The sequence below is a fragment of the Indicator indicator genome, chromosome 10 (genome assembly GCF_027791375.1).
Source record: "Indicator indicator isolate 239-I01 chromosome 10, UM_Iind_1.1, whole genome shotgun sequence".
Classification (NCBI taxonomy): domain Eukaryota; kingdom Metazoa; phylum Chordata; class Aves; order Piciformes; family Indicatoridae; genus Indicator; species Indicator indicator.
Genome location: NC_072019.1, coordinates 31,647,504 through 31,663,334, shown reverse-complemented (window position 1 = coordinate 31,663,334; position 15,831 = coordinate 31,647,504).

The following is a 15,831-nucleotide window of genomic DNA, read 5'->3' as shown; positions in this document are numbered from 1 at the left end:
GACAAGGCCATACGTAGAGCACCACTTTGTTTATGTTCTTTTAAGTGTATTTTTGTTGTTGCTTTGACTTCCTGGGCACTGCTTTTCACTGGTTGCTCTTGTGAGTGCGTAGTAGTGAGATCAGGGTTAGCAGAGAGTAGTGAGACTCATGTCATGGTTTTGTTGTGCTTAAAGCATGTAGGATTCTACCTGTATTTTATATTTGTCTTTTTAAAACACAACTTGTTACTATGTAGTAAGGCTGGGACAGCAGCATGTATTTTCCTGCTTTTTCTTCATAAAAGTCAGATTGTTTCTCATATAGGGAAGACATCAGACTATCTATCTGGTCTATTCAACCCTAATGTTCCTCAGCACACCACAGGTGGCCTGCAGAGAATCTGCTTCACTTGTTAGGCTATTTGTAGACTTGATTGTATTCACTGTGCAGTGTGGCCTATTATTGTAATTACTATATATAATAATAATAATTGCTTTAGCCAGGAGTTCTAGGGTAAGGCTCTTCATGTTTAATAATGTGTTTCTGCATGATTTTATTAAACTGAACAAAATCCAGGGTTCCACTGCACTGCATATTAAAAAGCCTCAAAGGCAAGTCACCTTTATTGCTTTGGGCAGCCTGTTAATGGTGGGAGGAAAGGTAACTGTCTGTTTGCTTTGTGTTCCTAGGCTACCCTGCCAAAGCATCCACAATCTGCCCTGTACACACTGATGTTTGAACATCATGTTTAAAAGATCTGTAAGTGGCTAGACATGCTGAATCAGGGAATGGCCTACGAGATGTCTATTGTTCAACTGGTGTATTCCTCAAACTGCTTTTGGTTTACCTTCATGAGACATCATAAATTATCTGTTTGATTAGAGTTTCACCTGAATTACTCATGAGAAGAAAATCAACAGTGAGTGGACTGCAGCTGTGGAGCCAGCAGTCAGTGGCAGTGTTACAGATATGTGATGGTATGATTTACATAAACAGTTTATTCATCTCCATTACAGTCATACTGAATCAGCACAAGGCTCCAGGTGAGAAACTCTCAGATGAGTAGCTCTACCTTGTTGAAGTCCTGTAGTCATCCTTAAAAGCACAGCTATTTACAGAATAGGAGTCCAACAGTGGAAATATTTGCTGAGAACAGTGGTCCAATTCTGCAAACCCTAATTTAAGTGTTGAATAGCTTGAGAACTAATTCCGGTTCTGTTACGAGGTCCACCATTATATGCTACCGTTTCAGAGAGAGTGATCCCAAAATCTAAAGTCTTTTTGGTGACATTTTAATTATCCCAAAAGATCTAGAATATTGTCACATGTTATGTATCAGACTCTCTCCTAAGTTCTTATCCTGCACCTTCACAGGAAGTTCAGCTAGTTAGGGCAGCTGGATTTTAAAACAGAAGCCTCACATCTCTGTGTCACTGGCCAGGCCCTACTCTGTCTCAGGGCTCCATCTGTTTGCTTCCTGGTACTTCAGTATCAGTATATGGTTTTGCATAATTTTCACTCACTTTGCATTGATGTTTCCATTGATCATTTAAACTGAAAGAAGAAACAGTTCTCTTATAATAGCAGTAAGGTTTAAGGTCAATATTCATTCATTTGGTAGTTTTGTCACTAAACCTCACTTTGTTATATTTTGAAAATTAAGAACTGAATTCTTCTAAGACTTCTTTCCAAGAAGCAACACTGCTCTGTAAGACCAACTCTGATAACTCTGGTTATCATCCTTAGTTCAGGATCCTGTTGCAGCTTATACAAAATGCTATTTTGTGAAATGCCTTTGTGGTGGTAGGTAACACAGGATGCTGTATGACTTGTGGAGTAGACATTGAGAGCTACCTAAAGAAGAATGTACATAAATGTCCAGCTATTGCTGCAGTGCTGGGCTATTTTTATCTTTGCACATAACCCAAGGACTGTTACTCATCTGTTGTGATTAAGCAACAGAACAACAGCATCGTTGTCCCGTCACACTTCTGGTGAAGTTATGGGATAGCTGCTGTACTGGGGTAATAGTCACGCAACAGAGAGGTGTCACAGGGTGAATTTTAGTCTGCTGCTCTTCAAGCCATCCTGCCTTACACCAACTTCCAAATGAAATTGCTGGCTGGAGCAATGTATTATGGGGCTTGAAGTTCAGATTGCAACATGAGAGGCTTCCTGTTTCAGTTGCTGTTTCTGGATTCTGGGTATTTGGGTGTTAGCTCCCTTCCACTGGGATGCAGCCAGATGGGAAGGGATGGGGAGGTAGCTCCCTGGCATGGGTTTTTAGCTTGCTTGCTTCTGCTTGCTGCTGCTTGCTGCTGTGCTTTTTCTGCAAGCAAGCTAAGGTAATTGTACATTCTGTTAGCTCATTGATATTAAACTCTTAACTCCATCTCAACCCAGAGGTTTTTTATGTGTGTTACTTTCCCTCATTTCCATGTTGTAGGGAAAAGACTGCGTTAAACCAGCACAGTCAACAAAAGTTCCCATTCTGTTAGCTGGTCCTACAAGAGTTACGTTTCCCCCAGTAACTATGTCTCACTGCAGTGCATTACACTATTAGGTAACATATGATACAAAAACACTTGATGAAAGATAAAAATATCCACTTTTTGAGGAAACAACATTTTGCAGCAACCACTGCATGTTTGATAGTGGAAAGATACTTCAGAAAGAGGATGTTTGCCCTCTTCCTACTGGCTACAATTTGAAGTAGTCTGAGCAATGGCAGTATAATAGTTTCCTGCTCACGTAGCATGTTTGTACAACATAATGTTGCTGATAATGCTCACTATAAAGTTTATAACACCCAAAGGATGTGTCCTGGGAATCCCCATGCGGCTTCCTGTCTACCAGTAAAGGGTATTTAAGAATTAGACAAAAATCAACATCTCTGTGCTAATTATGCAAACTCTTATTCATAGTTTACCACTCTTCACCCTGTTGACCTGTGGCCTTTATGCTTCAAATTTCTGTATTTACATAGCCCATCATGTAGTAATCTAGCTCAGAGAATAAATAATATGCCATAACAAAAACAACTTGAATGTTGGTTCTGATTTGTGTGTGTAACTGCTCTAGGACAGTTAGAAGCAAAAAGTGATCCTGCTCTATATCTGCCTTTTCTCTGAACCCATAGAAACCCACAGTCAGATAATGGTCTAGCTGCTATTGTTGAGAGTGGAGTATTTTGAAGCATATCAGGACATACCAGCAACTTGCCCTCACAGTTTGGCCCCATGTCATTATTTGTTAGAATAATTTGCTTGCTCATTCTTGCAGGGAAAATTTGCATATGATTTAGATTATATGTAAGGATCTGGCTTAAGGGAGTGGAACATCTTCCTTATGAGGAGGAGAGACTGAGGGAGGTGAGGGCTCTGTAGCTTGGAGAGGAGAAGCCTGAGAGGTGATAATGTGCAGGGTGAGTTCCAAGATGATGGAGCCAGGCTCTGCTGGGTGATGCCCAATGACAGCACAAAGAGCAAGGGTGGAAGTTGAGGCATAGGAAGTCCCATGGGAACATGAGGAAAACTTTTTTCCCTGTGAGGGTGACAGAACACTGGAACAGGCTGCTCAGGGGGTTTCCCTCTCTGGAGTTATTCAAAACCCACCTGGATGTGTTCCTGTGTGACCTGCCCTGGGTGATCCTGCTCTGGCAGGGGATTTGGACTGGATGAACTCTTGAGATCCCTTCCAACCCCTATCCTTGTACGATTCTTCCCTCTTCTGTGCCTCACTCACTGCTATCAAGCAAGTATCTTCACTTCTTGCCTCAGTCCTGCCTCTTGCTTGTTGAAGTGGGAGCATCTACTCTCATGGAGCACTCTGAGATCTACATACCAAAAGCAAGCTGCCTTTGCCGCAAACATCATCTGCTGTGGACCATATACAGTGTAAGAAGGAAAATATGTATGTTGTATCTAAGTTGTAACTTTGATATTACTCGTGTAACAAGATTGTTGAAATTCTAAAAGTAGCAGCCAGAGTACATCAGTTTTTTTAATTTTCAGATGACTTGCTAAAAACCATTCAAATATTCTGTTGTGTACCAGGAAAATAGGCATCAACCCCAAATATGTTTATTTTAGATAAGGTAATTGGAATAAAAACATTCAACTGTGATATGTTTCCCCTTGGCATCAGCTACCTACACCTCCAGTGCTGTGCTCAGTACTGGGCACAGCAGCACAAGAAGGATATCAAGGGGCTGGAGGGGGGACAGAAAAGAGAGACTGTGCTGGTGAGGGGCTGCAGAACAAAGCTGTGAGGAGAGGCTGAGGGAGCTGGGGCTGTTTAGTCTACAAAAGATGAGGCTGAGGGGGGACCTCATTGCACTCTACAACTACCTGAAAGGAGGGTGCAGAGGTAGGCACTGGGCTCTTCTCACAAGTAACTAATGACAGAACGAGAGGGAATGGCCTCAAGCTGTGCCAGGGGAGGCTTAGGCTGGTAGGAAACATTTTTTCATGGAATGGTTTGTGAGGCACTGGAACAGCTGCCCAGGGAGGTGGTGGAGTTGCCATCCCTGGACATGTTTAAAAGCCATCTAGATCTGGTGCCTGGGGACATGGCGTAGGGACAGGCTTGGTGGAGTGGGCAGAGTGGCTGGGCTGGGTAGGCTCAGGGGGCCTTTCTGGCCTGGATGAGTCTGGGATTCTACGATTCTATGATCCACATCAGTGGGATGCACAGTTGGAGCCACATTTCCTTGAATTTTGTTGAAAATCAGTATTAAATCTGACAGTTTTGTGTGCTGTCTCTCCACAGACCACCACCATTCCCATTCTCAGTATGACCACATCGCAGAGAACTATATATTGTATGTGGGTCTGATGCTTTGGAAAGGACAATAACCACAACCCAAGCACATGTGCTCTGCACTACTTAGCACTCTTTTAAGAGTGTCAAGAAAGAAAGGCTGAGCTCCAAACCAGATTGTGTTTCAGCCACTGTTTAGCAATGCATGTCACCTGAGTAGGGCATTGTGTTCCTTTATACCCCATTTTAAAAGCTCCTCTGTTGGTATGTTTGTAAATCAAACCACTAGTCATGGCTCTCATCTTGCAGCTTGCTCTTCAGGCTTTCCCAGGAGAACACAATGCTGGAACTTTGGTATTCTAGAACACTGCAGATTTCTGGAAGTATCTCTGAGTTTGATAACTGGAAGGAAATTCCTTATTCCTCTTACTCAAGTTTCTTGCAACTTTTTGTAATTTAGGAATCCTCATGTGCAAATCTCACTTCCTTCCCCCTAGTGATGAGTGAAGTAGCTTTTTAATATTGGCTGAAGAGTTCTATGTTCCTTGGTGTTGTCCATTCTTCTTTACATTAAGCTAATACATATCCTGTGGCAAACTAAGTGTAATACAGAAAAGTCGGTGGGATATAGAAAATAAAACAACTGATGTCTCAGAAGTTCCAAAGTCAGAGGCAAAGGCTTCTGCAACTGAAAAGTTAAGGAGAAAGAGATGGAGAAAGAGAGGAGGGATGTGCCTCAGTGCCTCGATGATCTGAAATGCTTGGGTCATCAGGGAGGAAACAGGCATTTGAGTGTAGACAGCAAACTTTCTCAGACTTTTTTCTTGCCCTTTTTTGCCCCCCCCCCCCTCCTTATTTTCCTTACTTATAATACAGGCAGAACGAATTTAGAAATTTCAGGAGCTTCACCTTTGAGGCACTATTGCAGTGGCAAAATACAGAAACAGAATGAATCCTATTTATCTGTTCAGAAATGCTCAGAAAGATTGTTAAATATTAAACAAAAGAATAACAAGGTTTGGGGACAAGACCAAAAGCAGGCATTTGATATGATTCTCATCTGTCATTGCTTGTTGTGGCAAAGGGGAAAGGAAGATGAGGAAGAAGATTGGCTGGTAACTAATACTTGCTGTCATAGAGTCATAGAATCATTTTGGTTGGAAGAGAGCTTTAAGATCATGAAGTCCAGCTGTTAACCCAGCACTGCCAACTCAGCAGCGCCACTGCACAGCCCTCTGCAAGCCCCCAGCAGCTGGCTGGAGTAAGCTGAAAGTATTCTGCTTCTGTACGTCTGAACCTAGGGGCTGTGTCTCTGTGTGGGGTCTGTAATGTTAGCAGCAAAATAGCGAGCCCAGCTACAGGCCATTTATCTGTGCCAATATTTGGGGTCAGGGGCTCACCAGAAGTGGAGTCCCAGCTTGCAATGGGGTCATGACCAGAAAACATTTGAAGGTGGCTAACGAGGACACAGGTTTGAGAGTAGTTTTCAGCAGAACAAACTTTCAGTGTTGCTTTCCTTGGAAAGTCTGTTGTCATGTGAAGTCTGGAAGCAAGGACTGTGTTGGTCAGTATTCTTGGAAGAAAAAGTTGTCAGAGGATGTGAATGTTTCTGAAGAGGGAGGTGCTGAAACTTTGCTGGGTTCGGTGTCTGTTTGGTCTTTATCCAACTCTGAGCTCAAAGGCAACACTTGTGATACTACATTTTCTTCACCATAGAGACAAATGCACCTCCTGAGGGAAAAACAGTTGCTTTGACACTTCAGGCTGGGAAACCTGTCCTTGACACATGCACAGGCCCTGATATACAGTGTCTTGGCTTCACATACTTATGGCTGTCTGGGAAGCTGGCACTGTCCCTGTTCAGGGGCAGTGGCGTGCCAGCACTGCAGTGGTGAGGTCCCCAGTGGAGATGATTGTGCTGGGAAGTCAGCAGAGCATGGTAAAATAACATCCCTGTCATAGGAGATGATGTTCTCTGCATTAACCATGGTGGTGTGCCCTTGCTCACACTTGGTAACATATTTATGTTAGCCAAAGCCCTGATGGGACAGGGAGAAAAAAAAGAAGAAATTGAGCTTATGTTATGTTGTGGCTGCCAGCAGTCACGAACCACACCATGGCAGGAAGCTGAGTGTTTTCAGACTTGTAGGAGCTCCAGTTTTGATTTGCAGAGCTGCTGAAAACCTGCAGTGCTCAGACTTTCAGTTGGATGAGGGAGCAGTAATTCTGTAAATCTTCAATCTGAGTTCTCCAGCATCCCACAGCTGGCACAACTTCTGGCAGGTTCACAGCAATAAAACACAGATGCATAGAGAAACAGATTGCAGATGGCAATGGATTCTTTGGATGTAGGCCCCAACATGTGCAGGTAGGCCAGGACCACCTGGCAGGCCCAAACGCACGGTCAGCAGCTCTTGGGCAGGCAGGGAGGCGAAGGGCAAGAGAGCAAACCAGAAGTTCCTCCCCCTTATGTAGGGGAAAGGGGAAAGGGGAAAGGGGAAAGGAGAAGGGAATGGCCCTCCTGATGTCTCAACAAACTAGCTGTGTATCTGTCATATCTCATGCCTCAAACTGTTCAGGGATGAAAAGAGACACTTGTGACCCTACCCAGTTTTCTGGGGGCTGTGCAGATTGATTCAGAGCCTGTGAGGAAGGCATACTGCTAGCTGCCAGTGCTGGCCAGCCTGCCAACGCCTCATGGTACAGACGATGGCAGACTAGCTTCTAAGACGCTTAGCATCTGTAACAGTAGTTACTCTGGATGAACTTTCCTCTTAAATGAACAATGATTTCTTTGACTGCTTCAGTCTTTTCCCCTCTGTATTAAATGCCAGTGACTACTGTTTTTATGTTGACTTACTATACTTTCTCTCTGCTCTTTTATTTGTATTTGTTTTTGTTGTTCCTGACCAGTTCTAAAACCAGCTGTCTGTTTAGCTGTGGCTGGCTGAGCACAAATATGTGTTACTGCTGGTTTCTGATGATGAGAGTCTGAAAGCGTTTGTGGAACAAATACTGAACAAACAGTTTCATAATAGACATTTCACAGTAAATTGAAACGCTCAAGTGTTCTTGCGTGTGAAATAAATGCAAACAGGAACAAGGTGAATTGATTTATATGCTCGGCTTGCTGCTAAGAAAAAGCATGTGCATGATTTGCTTCTTAAAACCTGACCAGTACACGGGTAGCAGCACCAGTTAGCATCTAATTGTCAGTGTATTGTGTATAGTTAGTCACACCGTGCTGCCTGTGCAGACGTAATGCAAGTGTTTATTTCTCTGGAAAAAAGGAGAGCTGCTACAAATTACAACTTGTTGAATGATGATTAGCAGTAAATACAAAATGTTTATATCATCTTATGTATATCACCCTTACAGGAGTCGTAAGGAAATCAAGCTGCTGCCTTGACTAACTTGATCAGATATAGCAGATATCCCTGGTGGAGAAGGTGGTACAGTGGAAAGGATGGAATAACAAATATCAAGACGCAGCCTGTTTGCAGACATTCCCTGGCAATGATCACAGTCATCACCTGCTTGGCCATTATCAGGACATTATTGTCTGAACACACTATGAGAAGTGAAGCTTCAGAAACCACCTATGTACTGATGGATTCTGAAGGTGGTATTTCTGCAGCGAGGACAAAAGCATCCTCCCAAATTAACAAGCCATTGTTGGTCCCTACGGTACTTGGTTAGCGGCAGAAGATGCTAGGCCAAACTCATCCCCAGTGTCAGAGCTATCTGCAACATGCAACTGGTGGAACCCACAAAGGATGATCCCTTTGGCAGAGCTGTGTGCTGCACCCTTGAGAAATATAGTTTTGCTAGATAATGCAGAGAAGGGGGACATGAAACTGCCCAGACTCCACTTCCCTGAAGACAGTGAAGGCAACTACTTCATTCAGAATCAGCTTGCAGTGTAAACAAATGGATACTGAATATTTAGATTTGTAATATTTCAATGTAGTTTTTGCTAACTGAAGATGACAAAATACAGTATTTTGTCACTTTGGCCCCTCCCCTCCTCCTCCCCCCTCCCCCCCCCCAAATTCTGTGAAATTCTCACTATTTCTTTTGTGATGAAAAATCTATGTTTTAATGATAGAATTCCCCATTCTGGTTCTTGCATTACTGGATGAGTTGATATGGATCTACTTTGTTCAAGTAAGACTGCAGCCAAAGTATTTCAGGAGATAAACATTCATTAAATACTTCTGTTAAGACAAAAATATTCTCAATGTACTAAACAAATCCTGTAAGTAAAATTGATTTTTTTATTCAAGACATGTTTCTGTAAAATAAAAATGTATCATCTACTCTCTCTCAAAGTCTGTGCAGTCTGAAATGTAGCTGAGAATCCTCTCTGCCGAGTATAGATTTGTATTTGAGATTTATGACTTTTGCTATATATTAGGAAGGATCCACACATCACTGAGACTGCATTTCAGACACTAATAATTGGTTTGACAGTCCTCAGGAATGATTTAAAAGTAATGTTATTGTTGTCTTCAGATGATCCAAAATGTATGTGCTGATACAGTACTTGACGTCTCTCTTAGTTATGATGTCAAAGCTAAAGCTAGAAAGGACTTCACCCTTTCCTTTAGAATCATAGAATTGTTAGGGTTGGAAGGGACGTCAAGGATCATCCAGTTCCAACCCCCCTGCCATGGGCAGGGACACCTCACACTACAGCAGGTTGCTCACAGCCACATCCAGCCTGGATGCAAAAACCTCCAGGGATGAGGCTTCCACCACCTCCCTGGGCAACCTATGCCAGTGTCTCACCACCCTCATGGTGTAAAACTTCTTCCTAACATCCAATCTGAATCTCCCCACTTCTAGTTTTGCTTCATTCCCCCCAGTCCTATCACTCCCTGACACCCTCAAAAGTCCCTCCCCAGCTTTCTTGTAGCCTCCTTCAGACACTGGAAGGCCACAATAAGGTCTCCTCAGAGCCTTCTCATCTCCAGACTGAACAGCCCCAACTCTTTCAGTGTGTCCTCATAGCAGAGCAGCTCCAGCCCTCTGATCATCCTCGTGGCCCTTTTCTGGACACCTTCCAGCACCTCCAGATTCTTCCTGTAATAGAGGCTCCAGAACTGGATGCAGTACTCCAGGTGGGGTCTCATCAGAGTGGAGCAGAGGGGGAGAATCACCTCCGTCATCCTGCTGGCTATGCTTCTCTTGCTGCAACCCAGGCTCTGCTTGGCTCTCTGAGCTGCAAGTGCTCACTGCTGGCTCATGTTGAGCTTCTCATCCACCAGCACCCCCAAGGCTACTCTCAAGCCAGTCCCTGCCCAGCCTATATTGGAGATTGGGATTGCCTCGACCCAGATGCAGGGCCCTGCACCTGAACCTCATGAGGCTGGCTTGTGCCCACCTCTGCAGCCTGTCAAGGTCCCTCTGGATGGATCCCTTCCCTCCAGACTGTCAGCTGCACCACACAGCTTAGTGTCATCAGCAAACTTGCTGAGGGTGCACTCAATGCCACTGTCCATGTCACCAACAAGGATGTTGAACAAGACTGGTCCCAGGACTGATCCCTGAGGGACTCCTCTTGTCACTGGCCTCAACATGGAGCCATTGACAGCCACTCTTTGGGTGTGGCCATCAAGCCAGTTCTTTACTTAAGCAGACACTGAAAAAGAAAGAAAGGTAGAAATATGTAAAATTTACTTACTATCATTATGAAAAGAAGAAATTCAGAGGCAAATCTCTTGTAGCTCATCTAGGTTAGGAATAATGGCAACCACAGTTATCACTGAACTGTGCTTTTGTAATTCACCCTTGGGTTTAGTTGTTAGTGGTCTGTCAGGAAAGCAAAAGCTCTCTTTTTCACTGCTGTTTTCTCACTCTTTTCCTCCATTATTTTTTGCAGCCCTCCTTGACAGATCTAATAGCTGTGGCAGCTCATGGCTGTGCTCTTCTTTCTCAACTTTGTGGGAAGAATTTTATCTTTAAAAGAATGTATTTAAATGAAGGGAACTCCCACCTGTACAGATTGCACCAAACTGGGATACAAAGACATTTTGGTGGCTGAGGGGTAAGGACAGCAGCTCTAGCTACATCAGTCCCACCCAGATGTGGTCCAGCTTGCCTCACTGAGGCCAACATGATACTTCTTGTAGCCCAAAGCTGACTCCATCTTAGCCTCTCCTGTGATGGTAAGGCACAGGCTGAACGTTCTCAAGGGAGCACACTGCCTGCCTCCTGAGGGAGTTTGCTGTACAAAGCTTGGGGTTTCAGTATGCTGTGATGCAGCAGAGGGATGAGTAACAATGAACTATCCATAATATACTTCACTTCCACAATGTTCCTGTTGTCTTTTTCCTGCTCCCACACTTTTGCCACAGTCACTTACCCATCCTCTTGGCTGTGGGATGTAACTGTGACCCTGGCAGTGTAACCCTGTGCCAGATTTGGCCTAAGCCAAAAGTGCCAATACACCTTATGCAGGAAAAGGAAGGTATTCATAGTTCCTGCCCATCTGAGGAGACCATGCCCCTTCCTTAACACTACAAAGGACTTACTTACCAGATTCTCAGCCCTGTGGAAGCAGTTCTCCCGGGGCAGTGGCAGCATGCCCTGACACTTCTGTGGCACATGGCATTCCAGAAGTCAGTTGCAGAAGCTAAACAGTGAGCTCCAACAGGGCAGTGCAGAGATCTGCCGTGCTGGGAACCACCTGAGTCATGATGCTTGAAACCATGTCCTGTACTTCATTTCATGCCTATCAGCATTTGGTTTACTGCACCTAATAAAACATAAATCCAGTGTCCACCTGAAGAGAATAAACCACAAATTAGTGAGGTGTGGGCAGCATCTGTGTTCAGTTCTATGTGTGCGTCCAAGCAGTCACATCTTATGACAATGGGACTGAGCAAAGTGTTTGTGGAGAGGGAGAAGACAGGAGACACAGATTGTGGAGTCCTGGGATGAGGTGTGGTGTCAGTGGGGATGCAGCACAGAGTTCTAGGGCCTGGGCTAAGAGAGGTGGTAAGCCAGGCAGGGCAGCACAGAGAAGCTGTGGCCCCAGCAGTTTTGGAGGAAAAGTTGACATGGTGGAATAAAGTTTAGGGGCTTGGGAGGATGATGGGAAACAGGTGTGGTGAGCAGGTAGATAGCAGGGCAGGGTTCCAGAGGCATGGAAGGCATGAAAGATTGAGACCTGAGGCAAGGGAGGACCATGAGAATGCATCTTGAGCATAATGAGGAGGTGCAGCTCATAGAACCACTTCAGATATGGAGCAGGCAGAGGGGTGTGAGGCTTGGGGCTGAGGAGGGCCACCAGTATGGGCCAGAAATATGTCAGGTCCTTGGCACAGCTACAGAGAAGACAGTCCTCAGAAGCATTTCTCAAGCAAGGGGTGTATGCTGAGGCTCAGGGTCTCAGAGCAGGGCTGCCAACCAGGCCAAGGACAGGCACAGGCGTGGGGACCAGGGCATGGTAAGAATAAGGAGAAACAAAGCTGAGAGGCTATGGATTGTCAAAATGCCCAGACCTTGGCTGTGTGCCTAGACAATGATAAGAAGGAGAAAGAAAGAAATCATACAAAGCAAGCAACAGCACACTCTGTCCCATGATCTCCCTGGAAACACCTGGCAAAAATGAGTTTCTGTCTTAAGTGATTTGGGTCAAGTGGCAACAACGCTTCTGAGGCCAAAAGCTGTCTGGAGTGCATCACTGTACAAGGCAAGAGACTGCAGTCTGATGCTGTATTTTCCTATGTGACAAAGCTGACTGAACAGTTGGACATTCTCTCTTTCCCCCTTCTCCAACTACTTAGCAGAAGGGTTACCTTTAACAGTTGTTCTGCCACAGGACAAATCACATCTCTAAGTTATTTTAACCTTCAGAAGTGGAATAGTTCATGGCGTCATTATTGTTGCTGTGGTTGTTATTATTTTGCCATTTTCTCCAAAATGTCTCTCTCCCCAGCTGACAAAAGAAACATGGATTATGTACTCCCTGTAGCCAGCTGAAGCTTGAACATCTAAAATCCCCAAAGAAGTGAAAAAGGATTGATTCCTGGCTATGAAACTTGCTGAGTAATGCTACCCCTTAAAGAAAAAATCTGCTCCAAGTCTTGCAAAGTATTTGCTATTCTTTCAGACCACATCCTCTAGAAACGGAAGATCTTACTACTCTGTGTTGCATAATGTCTGTGGCAGTCGTGCTTTTTATCAGCTTTATTGGCACTTACATACAAAAGTATTTTCCAGGCCTTTTGCCTGTTTTGTCTCTGTACGGTTATACAAAATGCTGTGTCAGAGATTGCTATGAATAGTACACTGCTACATTCCTTAGCTCTGAGCAGCACTCATTCTTTAAAAAGAGGAAGTATCAGTTGAAATTTTTTTTTCCTGTCCTATATATGTTTAAAAATACATACAGATGTGTGACACACATAGCAATGCAGAATCACAGAAAACAACTGGCTGGAAGAGACCTCCAAGCTCATCCAGTCCAACCCTCCACCCAGCACTGCAGGGTCAACACTAAACCATGTCCCTAAGCACCAGCTCCACAGGATGCTTAAGCACCTCCATGGATGATGACTCCACCACCTCCCTGGGCAGACCATTCAAATGGCTGAGAGCCCTCTCTGGGAAGAAATATTTCCTAGCATCCAGCCTGAACCTCCCCTGCTGCAGCTTGGAACCATTTCCTCTGCTCCTGTCTCTTGCCACCAAGAGGCAGAGTTTGCCCCCTCCTCACTCCAACCTCCCTTCAGGGAGCTGGAGAGAGCAATGAGGTCTCCCCTCAGCCTCCTCTCCTCCAGTCTGAACACCCCCAGCTCCCTCAGCCCCTCCTCTAGCCCAGGTGCTCCAGGCCCTTCTCCAGCCTCGTTGCCCTTCTCTGGACAGGCCTCATCCCCTCAATGTCCTTCCTGGAGTGAAAAGCCCAGAGCTGAACACAGCACTCAAGGTGTGGCCTCCCCAGTGCTGAGCACAGGGGGATGGTCACCTCCTGTCCCTGCTGCCCACCCTGTTTCTAACCCAAGCCAGGATGCTTTTGGCTTCCTTGGCCCCCTGGGCACCGCTGGCTCATATTTAATCAACTGTCAAAAAAAAACCCCAGGTCCCTCTCCAAGCTGCAGCTTTCCAACCACACATCCCCAGGTCTGTAGCTCCTCATGGGGTTGTTGTGACCCAGGTGCAGGACCTGGCACTTGGCCTTGTTGAACTTCATCCAATCAGCCTTGGCCCAAAGGTCTCACCTGTACAGGTTCCACTGCAAAGCCTCCCTACCCTCATGCAGATGGACACAGCCACCCAGCTTGGTGTCACCTGCAGACTGACTGAGGCTGCCTCAATCCCCTCATACACAGCTCCATGCTGCTACATACAAAACATGGTTTCTAAATGCTGCTGTTGATATTTTCTATAATCTAAATAGAGTATTTCAAACAGAAAAACTTGTACAAGCAACCATTACAGACACATTTGGGAGTTTAATGCCTCCTGGTAACAAGACAGTAATACCAAAAGACTTATTTTTTTTTTCATAGAAAAGAAAACTCAGCAAGGAAATACAACAGTGAAATCAAATTAAAGGAGCTTCTATCTATCTACCTGACTAAAAGCTTATCATGTCTTACTGCTGCATTTCTCATGGACCTAAAATTCCTATCAGAGTTGATAAGGCACAGTAAAATGAAATCTGGGGTTTAAAAAAAATCTATTCATACAGGTTTGTGAATGAATATTGAGGTAACTCTTAACAGTTTTCTTCAGGACACTAGAATGGAAAGGTGGAAGTTTGTTTACCTTGGAAAAGGATCTTAGCATAACAGTAAGAACCTGCACACTCAGATCATCTTCCACATCTTATTTCTTTTGCTGGTTAAACATTTCTATGAAGGAAGGTGTCTAGAAACACACAGATATAAATATTAACCAGCACAGGTGTCAGCACAGACCCCTGAGGAACACCACTGTCACAGCTCTCCATCTGGACTTCAAGCCATTGAGCACCACCCTCTGGATGTGTCCATCCAGCCAATTCCTTATCCACTGAACACCTATCAGCCCCATAACTCTCCAAATTGGTGAGTAGGATGTTGTGGGGACCTGTGAGGCCTTGCAGCAGTCCGGAGGTGGTCTCTTGTTTGCTGATGCAGTCAGTCTATCACGGAGTTGGCCAGGCAGGATTTGCCCCTAGTAAGGCCATGCTGGCTGTCTTGAATCACCACACTTCTGTATTTCAATGGAGTACCTTCTGAAGTCATGCAGCCACTGCCTTTTACACAGATGAAATGTAACTGAGACAAACTTTGTCTAATCTCTACACCAGCCTATATGTGCTGATTTCAGTCAAGGCTTTGCCAGAGGCTTTTCTCCACTGATCCAGAAGTTTTTCTTATTGTGCACATTGCTTCAGGCCGCTTCCTTTGACGTGTCGCTACAGTCAACACAATGCTATTCTACTGTCATAGGACATTCATTTCACAAACCTGCAAGAAAAGATGATGGCTCTCACAATGCATGGGAGCAGAGCAAATATTTAAAGTCTGTGCTCTCTCCTTACAGCAAATACAAAGATATGGACGTTTCTAAATACAAATGCTCCGTAGCAAACCTGAGTTTGCAGATGGATTTGCCCAAGGTGTTTAATGCTCTGTGACCAAGTTTCCTTACCTGAGGATGGGACAGTATCATCTATACTTCTGATTCTCAGATGAAAAAAACCCCACTAATAGAATTACTCTGTCTTGCTTTCTTCAAAATGCCTTGAAATACAAGAACAAACACACACATATCCCTTGTTAGCTACTGTGGTAGTAGGGGACAGTACTCAGAGTTTCTTACTATATACTGGCACGATGAAGGAGAGCTTTGTGACGTGTGATCAGGAATCATTACAGTAATGAACTACTTGAAGACAGAGCTCAGAGGCAGGGAAAGATTGCAGAGTTAAAATGTGGGTTTGATTTTATACACACAATGGGTGTTCAAATGTATCTTTGAACTCTTTGAACCCACCAAGATTTCAAAATTGTGATGGTGACTTCATGATGAAATAATATCCTCCTGAAAGCTTTTCTGACTGTCATCTTTGCTTATTTTCTGATGAAAATAAT